This window comes from Labrus bergylta, chromosome 18 (genome assembly GCF_963930695.1).
Source record: "Labrus bergylta chromosome 18, fLabBer1.1, whole genome shotgun sequence".
NCBI classification, from domain to species: Eukaryota; Metazoa; Chordata; class Actinopteri; order Labriformes; family Labridae; genus Labrus; species Labrus bergylta.
This window is the reverse complement of record NC_089212.1, coordinates 5,503,569-5,522,620: the sequence shown is the minus strand read 5'-3', so window position 1 is coordinate 5,522,620 and position 19,052 is coordinate 5,503,569. Positions and strand designations below refer to the sequence as shown.

Below are 19,052 nucleotides of genomic sequence, written 5' to 3'. Positions count from 1 at the left end.
TTTTTCGGTTTCTATTTTGGTCGACAGTGAGAATCATGTTGGCATATATTTTTGTGCATTGGCTGAGGCTCATCATAAAATAAAATAAAAAAAACACTTGGTAGAATTGTTGAGCAGGAACAGTCGGTACATGGTTTATGTACAGCATGTAACCGTGTGAGCGTGATCAGGATACACAAGAATAACGCAAAGGTAACAAAGCACTTAGAGGTGCTACAATCAATCATTTATTGTTGTGAAAGGACAATGCACCTGTTTATCTGTCCTCCTTCAAACACAGACATTTCATTATCCGTAAGACAAGTACATTCCTGAGTAAGTCCACAGACTTTGGCTGGTGTGAGATTGTCACTCTTATGTGGATAAGGGTTTCTGCTGTTGTATTGTATTATAAGTCTCCATTAATACAACTATTGTTTTCACTATTCTCCTAAAAAATGTCCAATAGCTAATACATTGGCAACATTTGGTACTGAACATTGCCAGCACATTTGTGTAAAAACAGAAAAAAAGTTGATGTGGTGTGCTGTCCTGAAATACTTTTATACATTTTTTGGTTGAGGATTCAGCACCCATTTAAGTTACTGAGGGTGAGCGTGTTTTTTGGACTGACTTTCTCAACATATTTGTGCACACATAGTAACGTATTGGTTTCACACGGTGATGAAACCCGTTCTCCTGGATGAAAGTGTGGTGTTTGTAATTTCACTGTCACCTGACTTGAGCCAGAGGACAAGCGTGTTCCTGGGCTGAAAGAGTCAAATACAGTCACTTTGTCACAGCCCTCAAACAGACACACAAGTCATCCTTCAGAATCTGCATCTGCTGCACCAGGTTTTAAGAAAAAGCTAATGTAAGTGCATCAACAGAAAGAAAACACATCCATCAATGTGGGTCTGTGAAATACACAACGCAGCAACAGTGTGGACCAAGGTGCTATATCATTGAGTCACAAGTGAGGACAGGCTAATACACTGTGCGTGTGTGTCTGTGTGTACCTGTGTGTTTCAGAGCCCAGGCGCCCAGCAGCCTGTTTGCAGATGGGAGGAAGGGAGTGATGGCGTCTCATTTGAGGCATGTGGGCGTCAAGCTCAGGGCACCTAATTACAGCCCTGGCTCCCCACAGCCCGCCTGCGTCTCCCTCAACCCCCATGTTTGGGTGCATCTTCCCTGGCAGAGCCAGATGATACGCTCTCTTCGTCTCCGAAGCTTTGGTCTCAGGAGGGCTCCACCTTAGCACAAAGCTTGTCTGATTAGACGGCTTAAATGAGATCCCTAGCTAACTGGCTATATTGTCAGTCTCCTTTGTTGACAGTCATGAGATGGGCTTCCAGACAGCCACCCGGCTACTTCTTTAGCTTTATCAGGAGATTTATTCATCGTGTCTAACAAACATTGGCATTACATATCTTTAGGGACCTCATTTGGGCTACTCTGGTTGAGATACTAGTTAGCCATCTAGCTAGCTATGTGCCTCTGGGCTAACAAGCCCTGACAAACATAAGGCCTTTATTTCTTCCATTCTTCTCTTGTACACTGATGTACAGTTCAATAATTGGTGGTTATTAGTGTGCCTGCTGGAAGAGGAGCCGGGTAGCTGTTTAACCCTTTCCTCTCTAAAAGGACGGCAGTCGTCTTTCATCTCATTTCAGAGGATTAGGAGGCAGAGAGATGGCAAGAGAGAGAGAGAGAGACAGAGATGGAAGTCTATAGTGGGGGTTGGTTATTATTATTTTTTTTGCCAGCAGCATATGCCAGACACAGTGGTTTCAAACCGGGCGCACTTTAAAACACAACACAGCTGCCGTCTCTGCATCTGGGCACCGGATAGAAAGACGAGGGTGGAGAGAAGAGAGAAGCAGAGGATGAAAAGAAAAGAGAGGGAATAAGGAAGAGAGAGGGAGCTGGAGACGCTCTGTGCAGGGAGAAACAGAGGGAACACTAGGGAGGAGAGAGAGGAAGAAACAAAGGCTGACACAGATAACATCTATCAGCGCAGCACAAATAAGGGCTGGGTTTACCATTATAAATAGAGATATACCCACACCCCCCTCCTACCTCATCCCCAGTTTAGCATCCCCTTCCAAAAAGCTGGAAACCACTAACTGGGCCAATCCACAACAGGGATTAGCTATCTAGCTGCAAAGGCATTTAAATGTGCTCATAGCAAACTCTGTGCTGCTTTATGTGGGAGTGACTGTAAACACAAACACATACTGAGGTGTCAGAGAGAAGAAAGAGAGTAATGCACGATGCTATGGTTTTTATTGTTTTTAAAGGATGTCACTTAGAACTAGATGTGTTACAAAGATAATTTAATATTGTAGCATTGCATTAGTAATATCTATTTTAAGATGGAATAGGTTGGATTGATTTCATGAAACAATTGGGGACAGAACAGAAAGAGAGATACAATAATGAATGACAGAAAATGTACCAACATTTTGCATATGAGTTTATCCGCACCAGCACCCAGCCTGTAGAGTACTGTTAACAATTTCAATGTTTCTCTAAGCATTGGCTGCTCTGCCAGTGAATGCATTACACATTTTCCACTTTTAATATGAATATGTTAATTCTGAGGATTTGAAAGAGCTGTAATATTTCAGTCTGCTTTCTCGGGCCCGGTGCATATATTATGTAAAATACTGTAAATATGCAAAAAATTAGATGGCAGTACAGATAAAGTAAAATTAACTTAAACAGCAGCATGTAACGTTTCTGGACTAAGGCATTGTAAATGTTGCATTTCCTCATGAAGACGTGGGGTATGCAGATATTATTCAGGTTTTAGGGACATTCTTTGTACTGAATATTGCTCATTCAGAATTTATTTGTAGAGGATTTCTGCAACAAGAAGTCTCCTGTCTTTGTAATGTCAACAAGAGACGACCTAGAGGGTTTGCGAGGAATGTTTTGTGCATGTACACGTAGTCAATTTAGTGTTACTGATAGATAGTCGATCAACTTTCTCATGAGGAGAACAAGGCAATCACAGATTTAAAGAAGTTAAACTTATTCAAGGAAGCACATAGTTTGTTCTGCTTTGTTCCTAATTAAACTAAAATGAAAGTTAATTTTGAAGCAAATTTTTAAATTTTTGATTTCAAATCAAAGTTGTGACACTTGTATTAGGACGTTGGAAAGCTGTGGAGAGTAGTTGTTGAAAATGTTGATATTATATATACCTACTTTGTATACTGATTAAGTCTCTGTAAATGTCCAAAGCCCAGGGAAAATATGGGCGAGTCGCTCCTGGAAAGCTGCCTGTTGAGCTGTGTGATATGCAAAGTTAAATTGAGATTTTCTTTTCTTGCTCGCTGCCCACCTGTGGACAGCGGCGCAGGGCACAAGTCAGCAGTACTGAAAAGGGAATTACACACTATTATTATTTTACAATATGTATCATTACAAAGAGCCTGCACCACAGCATGCTTGTTTCTATTGATAGGTCTCTCTCTCTCTCTCTCTCTCTCTCTGTCTTTCTGTCTCTCTGTCTCTCTGTCTCTCTCTCTCTCTGTCTCTCTGTCTCTCTCTCTCTCTCTCTCTCTGTCTCTCTGTCTCTCTCTCCCTCTCCCTGTTTTCTTTTGTTCTACCTCTATTACAGTTGTCCTTGACTGCAGAGTGAGCGCACAGTGCAGGCTTTGGTTGAGAGGAGCTAGTCAAACGCTCGCTCGCTCTCTCTCCTGTTGAGACAAGAATAGGAGAGGACATGGGGGGAGTGAGACAGACAGAAAAGATGGTAAGAAAACAGAGGAAAAGGAGCTTTCTTTTTTTTTTCAATTCAGCAAACATCTTCCTAAAGCCACAAAGAGCTGTGAATGAGAACAGGAAGAGTATTTGCAGGAAGTTGGCCTGATGAATAAACGTCTGAGACATGGGAGAGCTGCAGGCATGTTGTTTGGAGAGACGGTGGATGAATAGACATTGTCTGCCAAGAGAGAACGTCTCAGAAAATTGTGATGCAGAATTCCTTGAGATGTTGAGCTTAAAAACCTGATTCTCATTGTTGAATGGCAAGGTGGCACGCATTATACCCACTGTGAATGCTAGATTATTGCAGAAATAGATCTCGCAAACGCTGCAGAAGCTTATTGTGTTGGACCGGTAGCTTTATGATCAAATATAATCAAGTGTAATGACATAGAAATGTAAATATGATCGAAAATAAATCAACATGAGTCATCAGTTGATATTCTGTCCGTGCTGTTTGGAGAAACGAAACATCCCTTTATTTAAAAATGGGCCCTGTTAATACATGTATTGAAGTCTGATTAATGCACACAGAAGTTTCAGTACCTGAATGTTGCTGCAGTAGAAGCTGCAAACTGGCTGTAATGGCTCTAACATAATCAAAGAAAGGCTTGTTTTTATCCCTGACAGGCTCAGATTGTTATTCTGTGATTCTGGCAGGATCTTTACAGAGATAGACTTTTGTGTAAGATGTATTTTTAAATCGAGAAACAGCGGCTACATCCGCCTCTAAAAAGCTACCAGAGTCCATTGACAAAAACATGCATTTTACACTGCTAAACATGGTGGATGCTCATCAAGTACTCCCCTGTTTTGGTCCCCATTTTTTGTATGAATGTTGAATATAGTGTTGATCCTGACTAACCATTTTATACACGCTACCATGTTTTGCAAATGTATGCTTGCTGCATCTGTCAACAGATTATAGCTGTAAAGGAAGAGAAATCATGGCTGTTTGGTTGTTTGGTTGTTTGGTCGTAAAAAAGGATCCAACCTCAATAAAAAACATCTTCCTCTGAAGGGATCCTTCTCTGAATGTACTACCGCTTATGTTCTCACATATGTTAAAAAACACCAAGAAATTTTAAAGGACCAATTTTGATCAGGAATATTTGCCAACAAAGATTTGATTGCAGCTATGACAGCCTTGTTTTGGGCGCTTAAAATTAGTTCAAAAATAGGTCCAGGTTAAAAAATGTGGGAATTCCCTTTTTAATAAAAGAGGGATTGACAGCGTAGGCTGGGCGTCGAAAAGGTCTTGTTGTGTCAAAGTGGGGAATCTGAAAAGATGAGATTTAGGCTCCATTCATAACACAAATCCGTTTTCCTGTCATGTCAGTAAATCTTTCTGAAATTGAAGTGAGTACCGGCTACCATATAAACCAGGTTAGGGGTTCATGTTTGCCACTTTACCAAGCACCTCGGTTCAAACAGACATACAGTGAGACAGGCAAATAAACAGATAACAGACAAATGGACAGACAGACAGGTAAACAGGCAAACAAATAAAGACACAAGCAGATGACGAATAGACAGGCAGATAGTCAGGCAGATTGGCAGAGCGGATGACAGCCTGGCCGCTTTCCGCCACAGAGGTATTGGCTAGAAAGAGTGGCTGGCAGGCAGACAGGCAGATGGACAGGCAGGCACGCATGCACATGGACACAAAAGCAGAGAGACAGGAGGACTGGAGGAATAAAAGATGGAGAGACCGGCTGGAAGACAGACAGACAGGCGTGCAGAGCAGCAGACAGAAAGGCAGGCAGAGAGGCTGCCAGACAGACATGCACCGTTGGTAGCAGGACAGGCAGTTGGCGTGGGAAGGAGACATGGGGACAGCAAGTGCCTCTGGCAGAGAGGGAGAGCGAGATAGAGGGAGACAGAAATAGCAAGAGGGAGAGAAAGAGAGAGAGAGAGCGAGGGATGAGGTCAGTGCACGGCTGGCTGGCTGACTGTTGATCTGTGGCACTGGGCTGGCAGAAGAGGCTCCTTAGGGAGAGAGCTGCTCAACACAGCCTCTGCTACATCCCTGCAGCCCTCCACCCATATCTCCATTTTTCCATCCCCCAGCTGGAGGCCTGTGAAGGGGAGACTTTTACCAAATAGAGGGACGGACAGGTGAAAGAATGCAAACACAAAGAGAGCAAATGAGGGCACAATTAGGGAGTCGTAGAGAAAAGTTACTTTAAATGGTAATGGGAAGAATGAGGGAATAATAGTATCTCTCCTCTCCTCTCCTCTCCTCTCCTCTCCTCTCCTCTCCTCTCCACTCCTCCTCTTTCATTTTCTCTCCTCTCCTCTCCACTCCTCCTTTCATTTTCCTGAGTCCTCTCCTCTCCTCTCCTCTCCTTTCCACTCCTCCTCTCCTCTCCTCTCCACTCCTCCTTTAATTTTCCTGAGTCCTCTCCTCTCCTCTCCTCTCCTCTCCACTCCTCCTCTCCTTTTCCTGAGTCCTCTCCTCTCCTCTCTTCTCCTCTCCTACCTAATTTTCATATATTTTATTAAATATGTAACAGATTCAAACCTTTTGAAAATGCTGGCTGTAATGGCTGCAACGTAATCTCTGCTTTGAAGATTTTGTCCAAACAAAGTATGTGAACTAAGAATGCTTTATTGCTGCTGTGAGGCTCAGTTTTCCTCTCTTAGTGTCCTGAACATTAAAGAAATGATTACTGCAGAGGGATAACTTTTTTGACAAGGTTAGATACCAGACAAGGTTGTAACTTGTTTCTCTCAGCTGTTTTGTTATGTTTAGGTCGTTTCAAACGTTAACTTGGTTCGAACAAAACTATGAAACACAATCAGACTCAAAAAACTAAGTTAAAGCAGAAAGCAATGGTTTCAAAATCTTACTCTTTAACAAAAAGTTCTATCCCTGTAGGTTTCCTCTTTGTAAAATTGTCATTTTGTCCTTATACTCAAATTAACCATCTGATCATGTTAGTTGCAAAAACTCCTCAGGTAAGGTTGGGTGCATTCATTTCCCCAACATAAAAGGAAATACCTCTCTGGAATGTAAACTATTTTGCACGGCAAATTCAATCAACAACTTCTGAAATCATCTTCCACTTTCTGTTCATGTACAAATTTATATATCATGCTCTCCTTTATTGCACTTATACAGTGTCAGTGCTGCACTCTGTTTTTTTCCAGATCACCAACATTACACACTAGCAGTACCTAACAAACAACATGTTCCAGTCAGAGCCTCATGGAGCAAGAATTTCTATAACTGGATTACATGTCTTTTAGAGAATGTAGAGGAATTTATATTCATTCCTTTCTCAAGATAACAGTTACTGGTATGTGCAATTAAAAGTTTTTGTACATGTTGCACAAGCCTTTGAAGGGCAAGGACAAAGTTTGGATTGCCTCAAAAAAATTGTAGAGGTGTTTCCAGGACACAGATGAAATATGAGTATAATGGTCATTGCTTTATGCCTTGTGTTTGGGCAGTTGAAATAGTGTATCAGTATGTCGATATGTGATTGTGAGGTGCTGAGGATGTTTTTTTATGGGTATCTCTCAGCTAGAGTTACACAAGGTTAATGTTACAGCCGTGTGTGGGAGTGTGAGCCTGTGCATGTGTGTGTATTTGTGTGTTTGTGAGTGTGTGTATGTGTGTGTGTGTGTGTGTGTGTGTGTGTGTGTGTGTGTGTGTGTGTGTGTGTGTGTGCCCATGTGTGCGTTTTTGCTGCAGGGCACAAATCTGCTCCAAATGTCCATCTGCTGAGTTCACAATCCACCTGAGCCCACTCACACATGCACATGTGCACCCTCACACACACACACACACACACACACACACACACACACACACACACACACACACACACACACACACAAACACATGCATTAGCATCCATGCTACCACACCCACATTCACACATGCACATGCGGAGAGGTTGCTCACCTCAGACTCTCGAACATTCAGTACATACCTGCACAGCCACGCTGAGTGTTTCCCTTGTTTCAGCTCCATTCAGACCCATCTTCATTCTCACAGCAATTTGAATAAAAACACCTTTTTCAAGCTGTCACCTTGATGTAGCCGCAATACACAGTGTGATATCAACATAACAAGTTTTCTGACAAAATTCCAGAAATGCACATATACATATTTCACAACAGGTGTTCAGAGAAGTAGCGGAAATAATGTGGTGAAAAGACAAAACAGGCACACACAGACATTCGCACAGTGTGTGTCTGCACGTACGTTTACATAGACACACAGTTCACGTGATTGTTTTTCAGCTTGTATTTCAGAGTGGGCATGTGTGCTCTGTAAACTGAGTGCCAAGCTGATAATTACTGAAACGAGCCTGTGACTTGCTGTCGCTGGTACGACTCTGGCAAGATCGCAGAATCCAATTCATTTACAAGTGCCATATTAAGCACCTGTTTCTCGTGTGACGGTTTGGTATGTATTTTCTCGATACACTGTGACTCAATCACTGTATTCTCTGACCTTAATTGGGATAAAAGCAAGCGGATCTGTGGTTATATCCAAATAAATGCTGCTTTTATTGGTGCTTCACAAGCGTATCATTGTCTCAGTACAGAGCCAGCCAAAATCACCTCTAAGCCAGCCAAACAGGTGCCATGCAGCTGACATTTTATTGGTCTTTTATAATGTGCAGAACTTTTAAAACCTACTCCACTTGTATTTTAAGATTCTCTTAGCGGTGTGATTTTTAACACACACTATTTTTGTGGGGGCCTTCGATGAATGAAAGTTAATAAATTAAATTGTTGGATTTTCTTGGAATAAAGTTTCCCATGAATAATTATTTAGATGCAAATAGCAAACAAAAAAAAATGTTACTAGAAAATGCTGTGTGGACCTTTGAATTCAAATGACACATGCAGCTGATATTTATTTCTGTCTAATGAATAAAACTTAATGAGATGAATAACAACTCCAACAGAAATGACTCCAAATAATAAAAAGAATGACTAAAGCACAACTTAACCTTGAAGAATAAATTATTCAACACACATGTGATGATAATGAACAGAACTTTAAAGGTCACATATTCTCCTCCCTTTCAACCAGTGTAAATAAGTCTCTGAACTCCTCAAAACATGTCTGTGAAGCTTCTTGTTCTAAATCCACTCTGATCCTGTATTTGATCATGTCTATAAACCCCTCTATTTCAGCCCTGATCAGAACAGGCTGTTTCTGTGTCTGTACCTTTAAATGTAAATGAGCTGTGTCTGACCACGCCCCCTCTCTGGAAGGTGATGTGGCTTTGGCTTTCTTGCTCCATGTCCTATTGTTTACTGTGAGAAGGCAGACTCACAGGGCAGAACAAACACCTAGCTGTGGGAGTGTCACCCACCTGGGGGAGGGGTTACTGCCCTTTGTGATGTCATGAAGGGAAAATCTCCAAACAGCCTGTTTAAGTACACATTTTCTGAAAAGTGGAGCAGGTAAAAGACGGACAGGATGGACTTTTCTCATATTTGGGGGGTTTGAAGACAGACTGGGGACACATTTTAGTGTTAGAAAAACATGGTGAAGTTTATTTTGCATAATATGTGACCTTTAAAGAGTCTTAAATAATCACTTAAATGCTAGCTGTAAAACTACTACAATAACTGCTGTCCTATACTCTGTCCTTAAAATCAAATAAGAAAGGTACAATTTTATTTAAGGGTAATGTTAGGATGTCAAAGTTTTCCATACTTTTTTTTACCTTTATTGGAGAGAGAGGACAGTGGTCGCCCGCTTCAGGGACTACAGCCTCTGTACATGGAGCGGCCAACAGCGTCCCAAAGTTTTCCATACTTTGATACTTTTGTTAACCGTAATTTTAAAACTATACTATCTCTGCTATTTGAATGATTGATAGTATCCAATAGAAGCTTTATACAAACTTCTGATCTTCTTTTACGAAAATCTGCCACAAGCACTTTAGACAGGAACTGCTGCATCTTTTTCTTGATTTTTACAGGAATTGTATTGAAGTTTTAAAACCTGTTATCGTGACAACCCTCTTTTAATAAATACAACTTAATGAGGTGAATAATAACTCCATCAGAAGTGATTTCAAAATCATTTTGGATAACAAGATTGGCTAAATCAGGGACAGTACAACTTATCCGGGGGCAGCTTTTTCTGTTCCTGCTCTGTATTTAGACTTACTTCTGAATCGCTGGTCTGAACATTTCAGGCAGGGCAGTGGGTAGTAAAGAGGGCACAGTCTGTGTGTGTGTGTGTGTGTGTGTGTGTGTGTGTGTGTGTGTGTGTGTGTGTGTGTGTGTGTGTGTGTGTGTGTGTGTGTGTGTGTGTGTGTGTGTGTGTGTGTGTGTGTGTGTGTGTGTGTGTGTGTGTGTGTGTCTGCGCCTCTGAGAATGCTATTTTGAATTGCCGTGTGATTCATTCAAATCGAAACAAATTCTGTCTTATGTCGTCCAGCGCCTTTGACTCCCACGCCGAAAAAATATAGGTCCTGCATCGGAGCCAAAGAGTGAGAGGGAACATTTTTTATTCTGTTCTATTAGGCTGCTATTTTTGGTGCCACAGGATACCCAGTGACTGTGTAGAGCCTTGTCAGTGACGAATGTGTTTGTGTGAAAAGCGGGTGGGGTGCCTTCCCACAGGAAGATATGTATGTGTGTGTGCTTCTTTGTGTGTGTATGTGTGTGTGTGTTTGAGATAGATGGAATTGGGGGGATATTTGGTGTTTTTTTGCCTGCAGGATTCTGTGTGTGTGTGAGAGACAGAGAGAGAGAGGGAGAGAGACATTATGTGTGTCTCTCTCTCTGGCTCGCTCCCCTGCGGTGATTCAGTGTGTGTATGCCCATTAGCTTGCCCGTGTGTGTGTGTGCATCTCTGAATGTAAAAGTCTGGAATGCTGTGTGTGTTTGCCAGCCTGTCTCGGTGCCTGTGCTGAGCCAGGCTGGGGGTTCCTTTGTGTGAGTGTGTGTGTGTGTGTGTGTGTGTGTGTGTGTGTGTGTGTGTGTGTGTGTGTGTGTGTGTGTATGCTGTGCCTGCTGTCATCCTGGGGTAAAGCCTCAGGACATATAGGGTCATGTGACAGACAGCCCTATCTATCTATCTGCAGACTGCATCATTGGTATTCTGGGTAGAAGCTGGCAGGGGCAAGGAAGGCAAGGAGTGTGTGTTTGTGTGCATGCATGTGAATGTGTGTGTGAATGTGTGTGTGTTTGTGACAGAGAGAGCGAGCGATTGAAAGAAAAAATAGAGACATGGGGAAAGAAGGAGAGGGAGCAGGATTTTGTGGAGCAAAAAATAGAGACGAGAACAATAGAGCTCATCAGCGCATTGAGACCTGGGTGCAATCACACACACACACACACAGGGTTGCACATGCAGTCACGCACACACACACACACACACACACACACACACACACACACACACACACACACACACACACACACACACACACACACACACACACGCACAAATAATTACATATGTTTAGTACACCATATATAGACCGTGCACTTATAAGCACGCCTGCACATGTAGGCGTGTACACAAACTGCCATCCAATCATACATCAGTAATGGTAAATTCACAAGCACAAACACACACACACACATATCCTGTATATGGAAGACACACACAGCGGCGTCCTTGCCAATTCATGAGGGAGATCTGATATGAATAACGAGAAGGACGATGGCACGGGGACTAAATGTTGAAAAATGTCAGCAGCAGAAACACAAAAGAAGCTTTTTCATTAGCCGGGGCAGAGCTCTTGAACGCAGCATCAGTTTATCTGAGCTCAGGGTTAAACTCCCATCTGATGAGCCAAAAGACAGCTAACCTTCAAAGATGCTCTCTCTGCAGAGATATTGCAAAACCGCCTCTTCGGATTGATCCCTTTGTCTGTCTTTTCAGGGAGGATTGTGTACACCTTCTCTGTAAATAAGCGTTCAGCCTTCATTGACAGACGGCCTCATGCGGGGTATCAAGTCACTAAGAGAAGATCCAGGATCTAATATCATCTGCCAGCAAAAGTTCCAGACCTGCTTATATAGAAATTTATGCAGACAAGTGGAGAACTGAGCGAGTGAGGAGACGTTACTTTGAGTCAGTTTGATGAATTTAAGGTGCACTGACTAACCTCTGGAGCAAAGTCTTTTTGTTATTCATTAGACTAATACAGTTTGAACATTTAATTCAGACAACATGACAAACTAACCTGCCATATACGATATACAACAGAAACAGTTATGATAGTGATGCACTGGTAACAAAGAAGGACAATCCCAGTTTTGCCAAAAACTTGTTAAACCTTTGAGGCTTTCATGGTTTGAATTATTTTTATTTTTTTAAATTGTTTTACCTGAGGTTTATATTTGGCACAATTGTTTATTCATGTTTTATGTTAACAAATCATTAACTAAGTCTGACAACTTGCAATAGTCATCAACTGCCTCTTAATGTTTGGTTGTATGGTGTCAGATTTTTGTACCTGAATGTTTTCAAATCAGATATCAAATGTAGTATTTTTGACATTGCATGACTTTGGTGTTTGAAATGGATAGTTTGGATCCAACACGAGATTTGTGGTTCATACAATCACATAAATAACTCACCAATCAAGCAGAACTTTTTCAGCCTAGGAGTTAAAATCCCTGTTTTTATCTAAGGAGTCTGGCAGCTTTGAAACAGCGGTGAAACAGCTTTTTTATTCTGGTTTTAAGAAAAGCATCTTAATGTTAAACAAAAAAACATCTCTGTATGGTTATTTCTGTAATGTTGCACAAACAAGCACTTTAAAGTATCATTACAGACTCAAGTACCTCACAGGTAAAAACTCGGTGTTTAATACTCCTTTCACCTCAAGAGTGGGCTGCATCCAATATACCAGTGTGACCAATGTACCAGTTTAAAATGCTGAGACATGCGCCACCATATTGGCAAATGCAGCTGCCACCATTACTCCATTACTCGGATACACAGCGACACAGACCAGGCTGCTTCATTAAGTCATGATCATGCGTTTAAAGAAAACTGTGTTATACTGTTCAGTACATCACATTTGTGGAGTGCTGCTTTGATTGAAGTGTTAAATTGGTGGTGGTCCATACTTCACAACTATCAACGTTAACATAGGGCTGAGACTTATACTAAATCTATAGCTAGTAGGTCTGCAAACTCCACATGGTGAAAACAGATGTGTAGGAAGATCGACACAGCTGCACAGAATCTGCACAATGTAGGACTTTGCTGAACGCAATCGAAATCGTCCCTTCTGCAAGACCTCCCAAAACACTCTGCTTCTTATACCAGGACGTCATCTCCAGATTACAAAACACTTGTGCCTCAATAATTTCCCATGCTCATATGTTATGCAAGAACAACACTTAGACCCCTAGATATACTGCAGATCACTAAACGCTTATAGCAGGATCTTGCACTCCCCTTCATATCATGGTGTATGAGTGTGGTGTACATTTCTATAGGTGGAGGTGCTGCACAACTCTGTGTTTTCCTGTGGCTGCTCCAAGTCTTGGCTGTCTCCCTCCTCAACCTTGGTGTTCTATAGGTGCCGGGGATGAGAGATGGTGTTAACACCTCTAAAAGCGTAAATCACCTCTCCTTCTCCCTCTGTCTCGCCTCCTCCTCCCCTCCCTCACCTCTCTTCTCTCTCCCTTGCTGCAATGTTGTTCTCTTCAGTCGCTATCTGTGCTGAGAGGTGATTGGAGTCTTCCCAGTCTGATAATGGGCCACACACACACACATACACACACACACACACACACACACACACACACACACACACACACACACACACACACACACACACACACACCTTTTTACAGCGCACAGTGAGTGAGAGAAAGCGAGAGAAGGAGACTCATCAAGTAATTAAGGCCCTGGCTCTCCCTTGGAAATTAAAGGAATGGCCCTTTGCTCTCTGTCTCTCTCCCTCGCTCTCTCCCTCTCTCTCTTCCTCTCTTCCTCTTCCTGCTGGGCTGATTGCTGTCTGGCTCTTCTCCTCACCTGAGTATTTCCCTCTCTCTCTCTCAGGCAGCCAACCCATAGTGCATTGTGCTAGTGATTACCCCACTGTGGGTAATTGCGGCGGCGGCGGCTTGCTCAATGTTATTTCCTCCACTCTCTGCCCTTACAGAGGAGGAGGCACCTCCCTTGAGGAAGAATCATGGTGTGGGGGTGCACTTTCCGATGTTTTTTGTGTCCTTATGGGAGGGGGAAGCTAATAACAAATACACTGCATTTGCCCCTCTGTCTATTTATTTATTTATTTTTACTGTCTGCAGAAGGCGTCATCCTTGTGCGTGTGTTTGTGTGTGTGTGTGTGTGTGTGTGTGTGTGTGTGTGTGTGTGTGTGTCCAGTGAAGCCCAGCAGGTCACACATGCGGTCAGTTCCATCTGTCGTGTCCTTGAACAGAAAAGCGAGTTTGAAAACTGCTTTTACTGCAGCTCACTCGTCCTTTTTTTTTGTAGGGTTCAAGAAAAGTCATAAAGAGCCCATCCACTTCACTGCCTGACAGCTTCTTTCACCCCTGAACCGTAAAGTATCAGACAACGCAGCTGTGTCCAAAGAGTTGGTAGGAGAGATTGTGACCAACCTGCAGATCCAATTTGTTCTAACATTAATGACCCAAACTTAAACTGTGGTATAGTTTTAGTTCACGTTTTGTTGTGATGAGCTCTAAGTTTGTTGGCTGCGTGCCCTGAAATAACTAAGTCCAGAGTTTTCAACATGGAATTGATAAATATTTGATTAAATTAGTTATTTAAGTGATTCATACACGTGAGAATATCTTGAACTATCAACTGTGAAATAAGTGAATTCATTGATTAAAGACAGGGTTGGTCATTTTCAAAAACTAGCATGATTTCTAAAGTAGCATTCCCTCAGTGCTCGGTCTGCACCCCCTCCCCTCTGTGCTCCCTCAAAAGCCACACCCCTCACTTACATGCAGAAGCACCATTGGTCCAGATGCTGACCTCAGCTCATGCTTTGAGTGTGGGCTTGTGCATGCATGATGTAGAGAATGAGCAGGGAGACAGGGAGGAAAGTCTGGAGACATTGGTCTAAACCTGAGGGGACAGGCAATGTTACAAAAATTGATATTATGAAACAAACGTGTCGTTAGGAAAAAATTTCACGACGAAGAAAGAGTCATCTTTTGAAAAATGTGTTGACAGTAATGAAACCACCACTCAAAAAAATACTCAAGACATCTGTATTTGCCATGCTCCTGACTGTTTTTCTATCTCTCCTCACAGGGGGGATTTGTTGGAAAACAAAATCCTGCAATATTAAAGTTGTGCAGATGCAGGGTCATGGGATTTCTTGCGTTGGTTTTCTGCTGTATCACTGTTTTGACAGTGTGGTCAGTGTAATACCTCTGCAGGATTTAGGAGGTCGGGGTGGTTTAGTTTAGGGATGTAGGGGATCAGGTCTTTTTTATACACTGAAACCCTTTTTGAATTACTAACCTCTGCGCTGTCAGGGTGCAGAGAGTTCTCCTGGAAAGACTCTCTGACTGGACTTATCCCTTAAATAACTCAAAGGAGTTACAATGTGGGCATATGCACTCTCTACTGGGTGCAACACTTGGGCACTAAAATGTGCACATACATTTGTTGTATTAGCAGCATACACTGCTGCAACAAGAGACAAAACAGAGTTCAGTCCGGTCTGAAACAGTGAAAGGGGGAACAGAGAAAGATACTGGCTGGTCTTACTAAACAGATCATATCATGTTAAATGCATTTTAGTAAGAATAATACACAAAGCAAAGGGCCTTTCTAAAGAGTTGCAGCCATGTGTTAAAAATCTTCCTATTTGTTAGAAAGGAAGAAAAGTGACTCCAATAAAACATGCAAACAACCTTTGAGAAAGGACTGAAACAAATACCAAAGTGTACCTGAAAACAGAATCTAACCACTTTAAAAAGATCTGTTTTGTGTACCTTAAAAAAAAAAGGTGACCAAGGAAGAAAAGTGATATCAAAGGGCACCTCAAAACAGACTTAAAAAGTTTCACAAAAGAACAAAATCAGGTGTGAAAGGGTTCCTCAGGAGAAATGCTATCATCATCTTGTGCGTGTTATGATATGCAAAAAAGGACTTGAATGCTAAACGTTGTTTTTGAAGTTAGAATTTGACAACCTGGGGAAGAGAGGGACATTTGTGGGATAGTAAACAGAAAATTGTGCATCGCTTTAAGGAAGATGTATGAGGATAAGCTACCAATCTCATTCTACCAACTGTTTCCCAGAGAGGTATGCTTTGGACTTGTGCTTTACTTGCAGTTCTTTTTCGGGCTGTAAATATTTTATTTACATACATAAAGAAAAGAACATGGTGGTGGAGGTTTGAGGATCTTCCTTGTATATGCAGCAGAGAAAAAAAAGAAACACGCGGCTCTCACCTCAGTCTGAAAGCCATCAAACACATCCAGCTCGCAGACAGTGCCAGTTTAATCTGCATGAGGACGCTCAGGCCAAGAAATCATAGCTGCTTTTTCACCTCCACCTGTGTGTTTGTGTGTGTGTGTGTGTGCGTGTGTGTGTGTGTGTGTGTGTGTGTGTGTGTGTGTGTGTGTGTGTGTGTGTGTGTGTGTGTGTGTGTGTGTGTCCGAGGGGCAATGAACAGGCGCTGAAAACTACACAGGATATGGAACAGAGAGGTAGAGCAGTGTAGGGAGAGAGATTTCATCTCCTCTCTGCCTGTATACATATCTGCTCGAATGTAGGTCAGGCAGCCCCAGTCACTCTTGCAGCCTGGGAGAATGAGGATTGCTCTGTGTGTTCATACACATCACATGAATAACGCATATGTCTCCCTGGTAATGTGTGCTTATTTGTGTGTGCCCCTTGTCCTCATGTGCCATGTGTATTGCTCTATATGATGGGTTGTGATTTTTTTTTTTCTCTTTTGTGTGTGAGTCTGAAATGCCTGTCATGTTCCGCGTGTGTCACAGCGGACATCACAGCTCACTTTCCTTACTGCAGTGTACATAACCTTACAATAGGTTTTCATTACTGTGTGTGTGTGTGTGTGTGTGTGTGTGTGTGTGTGTGTGTGTGTGTGTGTGGTGTGTGTGTGGGGGGGTTATACCAGCCAGTATTTCCAGGCTATTTACAGTGTGTACCCTGTCTCTGATAGATATAGGCACCAAGTAAAGGGCAGGAACGAACCCCTTTCATTCTCCAAGGAATACTCTGTGAGATAATAACACACACACACACAATCCCACGCATACTGATACACACTTGTAGGATTGTGTGCGCCGAAGAAGTCTACCAGTCCTTGGTCATGTCTTCTATATCTGGAACAAAGAGGAAGAATGAGAATAGCATGTGCACATGTATGTCCTTCAATAACCGTCTATGATACTGTATAGAATCTGAGAGTGTGTCTTTGTGTATCCCAGTTTCAGTGTTTGCATTCCTCTGGGTGTGCTCCCTTTGCAGTTGAAGGTCTATTCTTCCCTCTCTTTGCGCTGTCGGTCGCTGTCACTGTCCTTGGTGCTGAAACGTACACACTAGCACTTCAGCTCCATGGCTTTAAAAACCAAGCACAAACGCACACATTTAGTTCAAAAAACGACACAGTCACAGTGTTCTGTATTTTTGTGTAAGAGGGATCGACCAATATTTCAAACACTAGACACTAGATTTCATGGCCAGAATCATCTTTGGTACCCAGAATTCAAAGATTAATACGAAACAGAGATGCAGTTTACCACAACCTGAGTTACTGTTCATCTGTGAAACCAACAAAGTATGCCTAAATTACCCAATGAAACCCTTAGAAACATTATATCTTTTAGACTATGAACAAAATCAAATATGAGGGGAAAGGAAGTTCACAGTAAGGATATTAAATAATATTGGAATTTTTCAATTTTGATCAAATTTCCCCCGAGGAATTAATTGAGTAATCATGATTCTGATTCTGAATTTAAAGGCACAAAGGAACATAATAGCAGCATAATAAGCAGTGGTGTCTGGTTTCTGAATCAGTATGTTTGCTTCAGCTTCTCATGCACAACAATCCTGATGTTTGTTGAACTGTGACACAGCTAACAGTGTGTTTGTTAGAGGTTGATGTACTGAGATAAAACGTTGCATAATGAGCGCTCTTCGTGTTATATTAGATGTTTACAGAGTAAATTTCTTTTGCTAGTAGCCATAGAGCAGAGGTTTATGTTGAACCCTGTACTGTGTCGCCTTCTGGTATCTTTTCATTCTCATGCAACACACACACACACACACACACACACACACACACACACACACACACACACACACACACACACACACACACACACACACACACACACACACACACACACACACACACACAAACAGATATAGCAGGGGAATGTGGGTTGTGTCCTGATGAAGAGTCAGAGAGCTGTGATTTGTCATCAGCCTCCACATGAAGACCTTCATCAGAGGACAGACCCATCACTTACACTCTGATTATAATGACCATGGGGCCAAGGATGAGCGTGTGTGTGTGTGTGTAGTGGTGGTGGTGGGGGGGATGTGTGTTCAGGGGTTACGGTACTTTTGTTTAATGGGGTAGAAGGAAGAGCACCGTGTACACAAATTTGGCAAAACTAATTTAACCTACATTTGAGATGGCGTGAGATACAGTGGATCAGATGGATGACATTAAGTGAGAATTTTTTTAATCATCATAACAACTTTGTATTTCAGGTTGTACATGTTAAAATAGACCATATTCAAAAACTTTGCATGGCCATCTTAATGACTTAGAGTTCATTTCTTGGCCATTTCTGCATAGGCATTGTACAGAATAACCAAATATCCCACTGACAGAATTCAGAGTCGAGTACAGCCCTAATTAAAATGGTTTAGGAGCATCTTGGTGACTATCATCGGATACAAACCAGCAGTTTCTGCAGATTTTAAAACCATAAAAGAGAACAGGACGATGGTTGTAAAATGAAAATGTTATTGAGCGACCCATTGTTTTTCAGCTCGGCCGCGCTTTTTACTCGCACTACAAAGAACATGGACAAAAAAGGTGGAAAAGAGAGGTGTGTGTGTGTGTGTGTGTGTGTGTGTGTGTGTGAGATGAGGGGTAAAAAAACAACCCCCTGCTGCTTCAAAGTAAAGTTTGTGCACATAACCACCATAGCTTCTTTAACTTAACACACAGCAGGCAGTGTGAGCAAACCCCTCTGTACGCTGACGGGTGTGTTTGTCCTCAGGGAACAGCTATTGTTTAGATTTAAGCCACTTTGAGATAAGTTGGGCAACGTGTGTGTGTGTGTGTGTGTGTGTGTGTGTGTGTGTGTGTG

The 19,052-nt window shown here is 42.2% G+C and overlaps 1 protein-coding gene across 7 annotated transcripts in view; it reads left to right on the top strand.

The window, feature by feature from the left end:
* The window catches only part of myt1lb (myelin transcription factor 1-like, b), a 120,227-nt gene that overhangs the window by 20,413 nt on the left and 80,762 nt on the right, over positions 1 to 19,052 (top strand). The window lies entirely within an intron of this gene.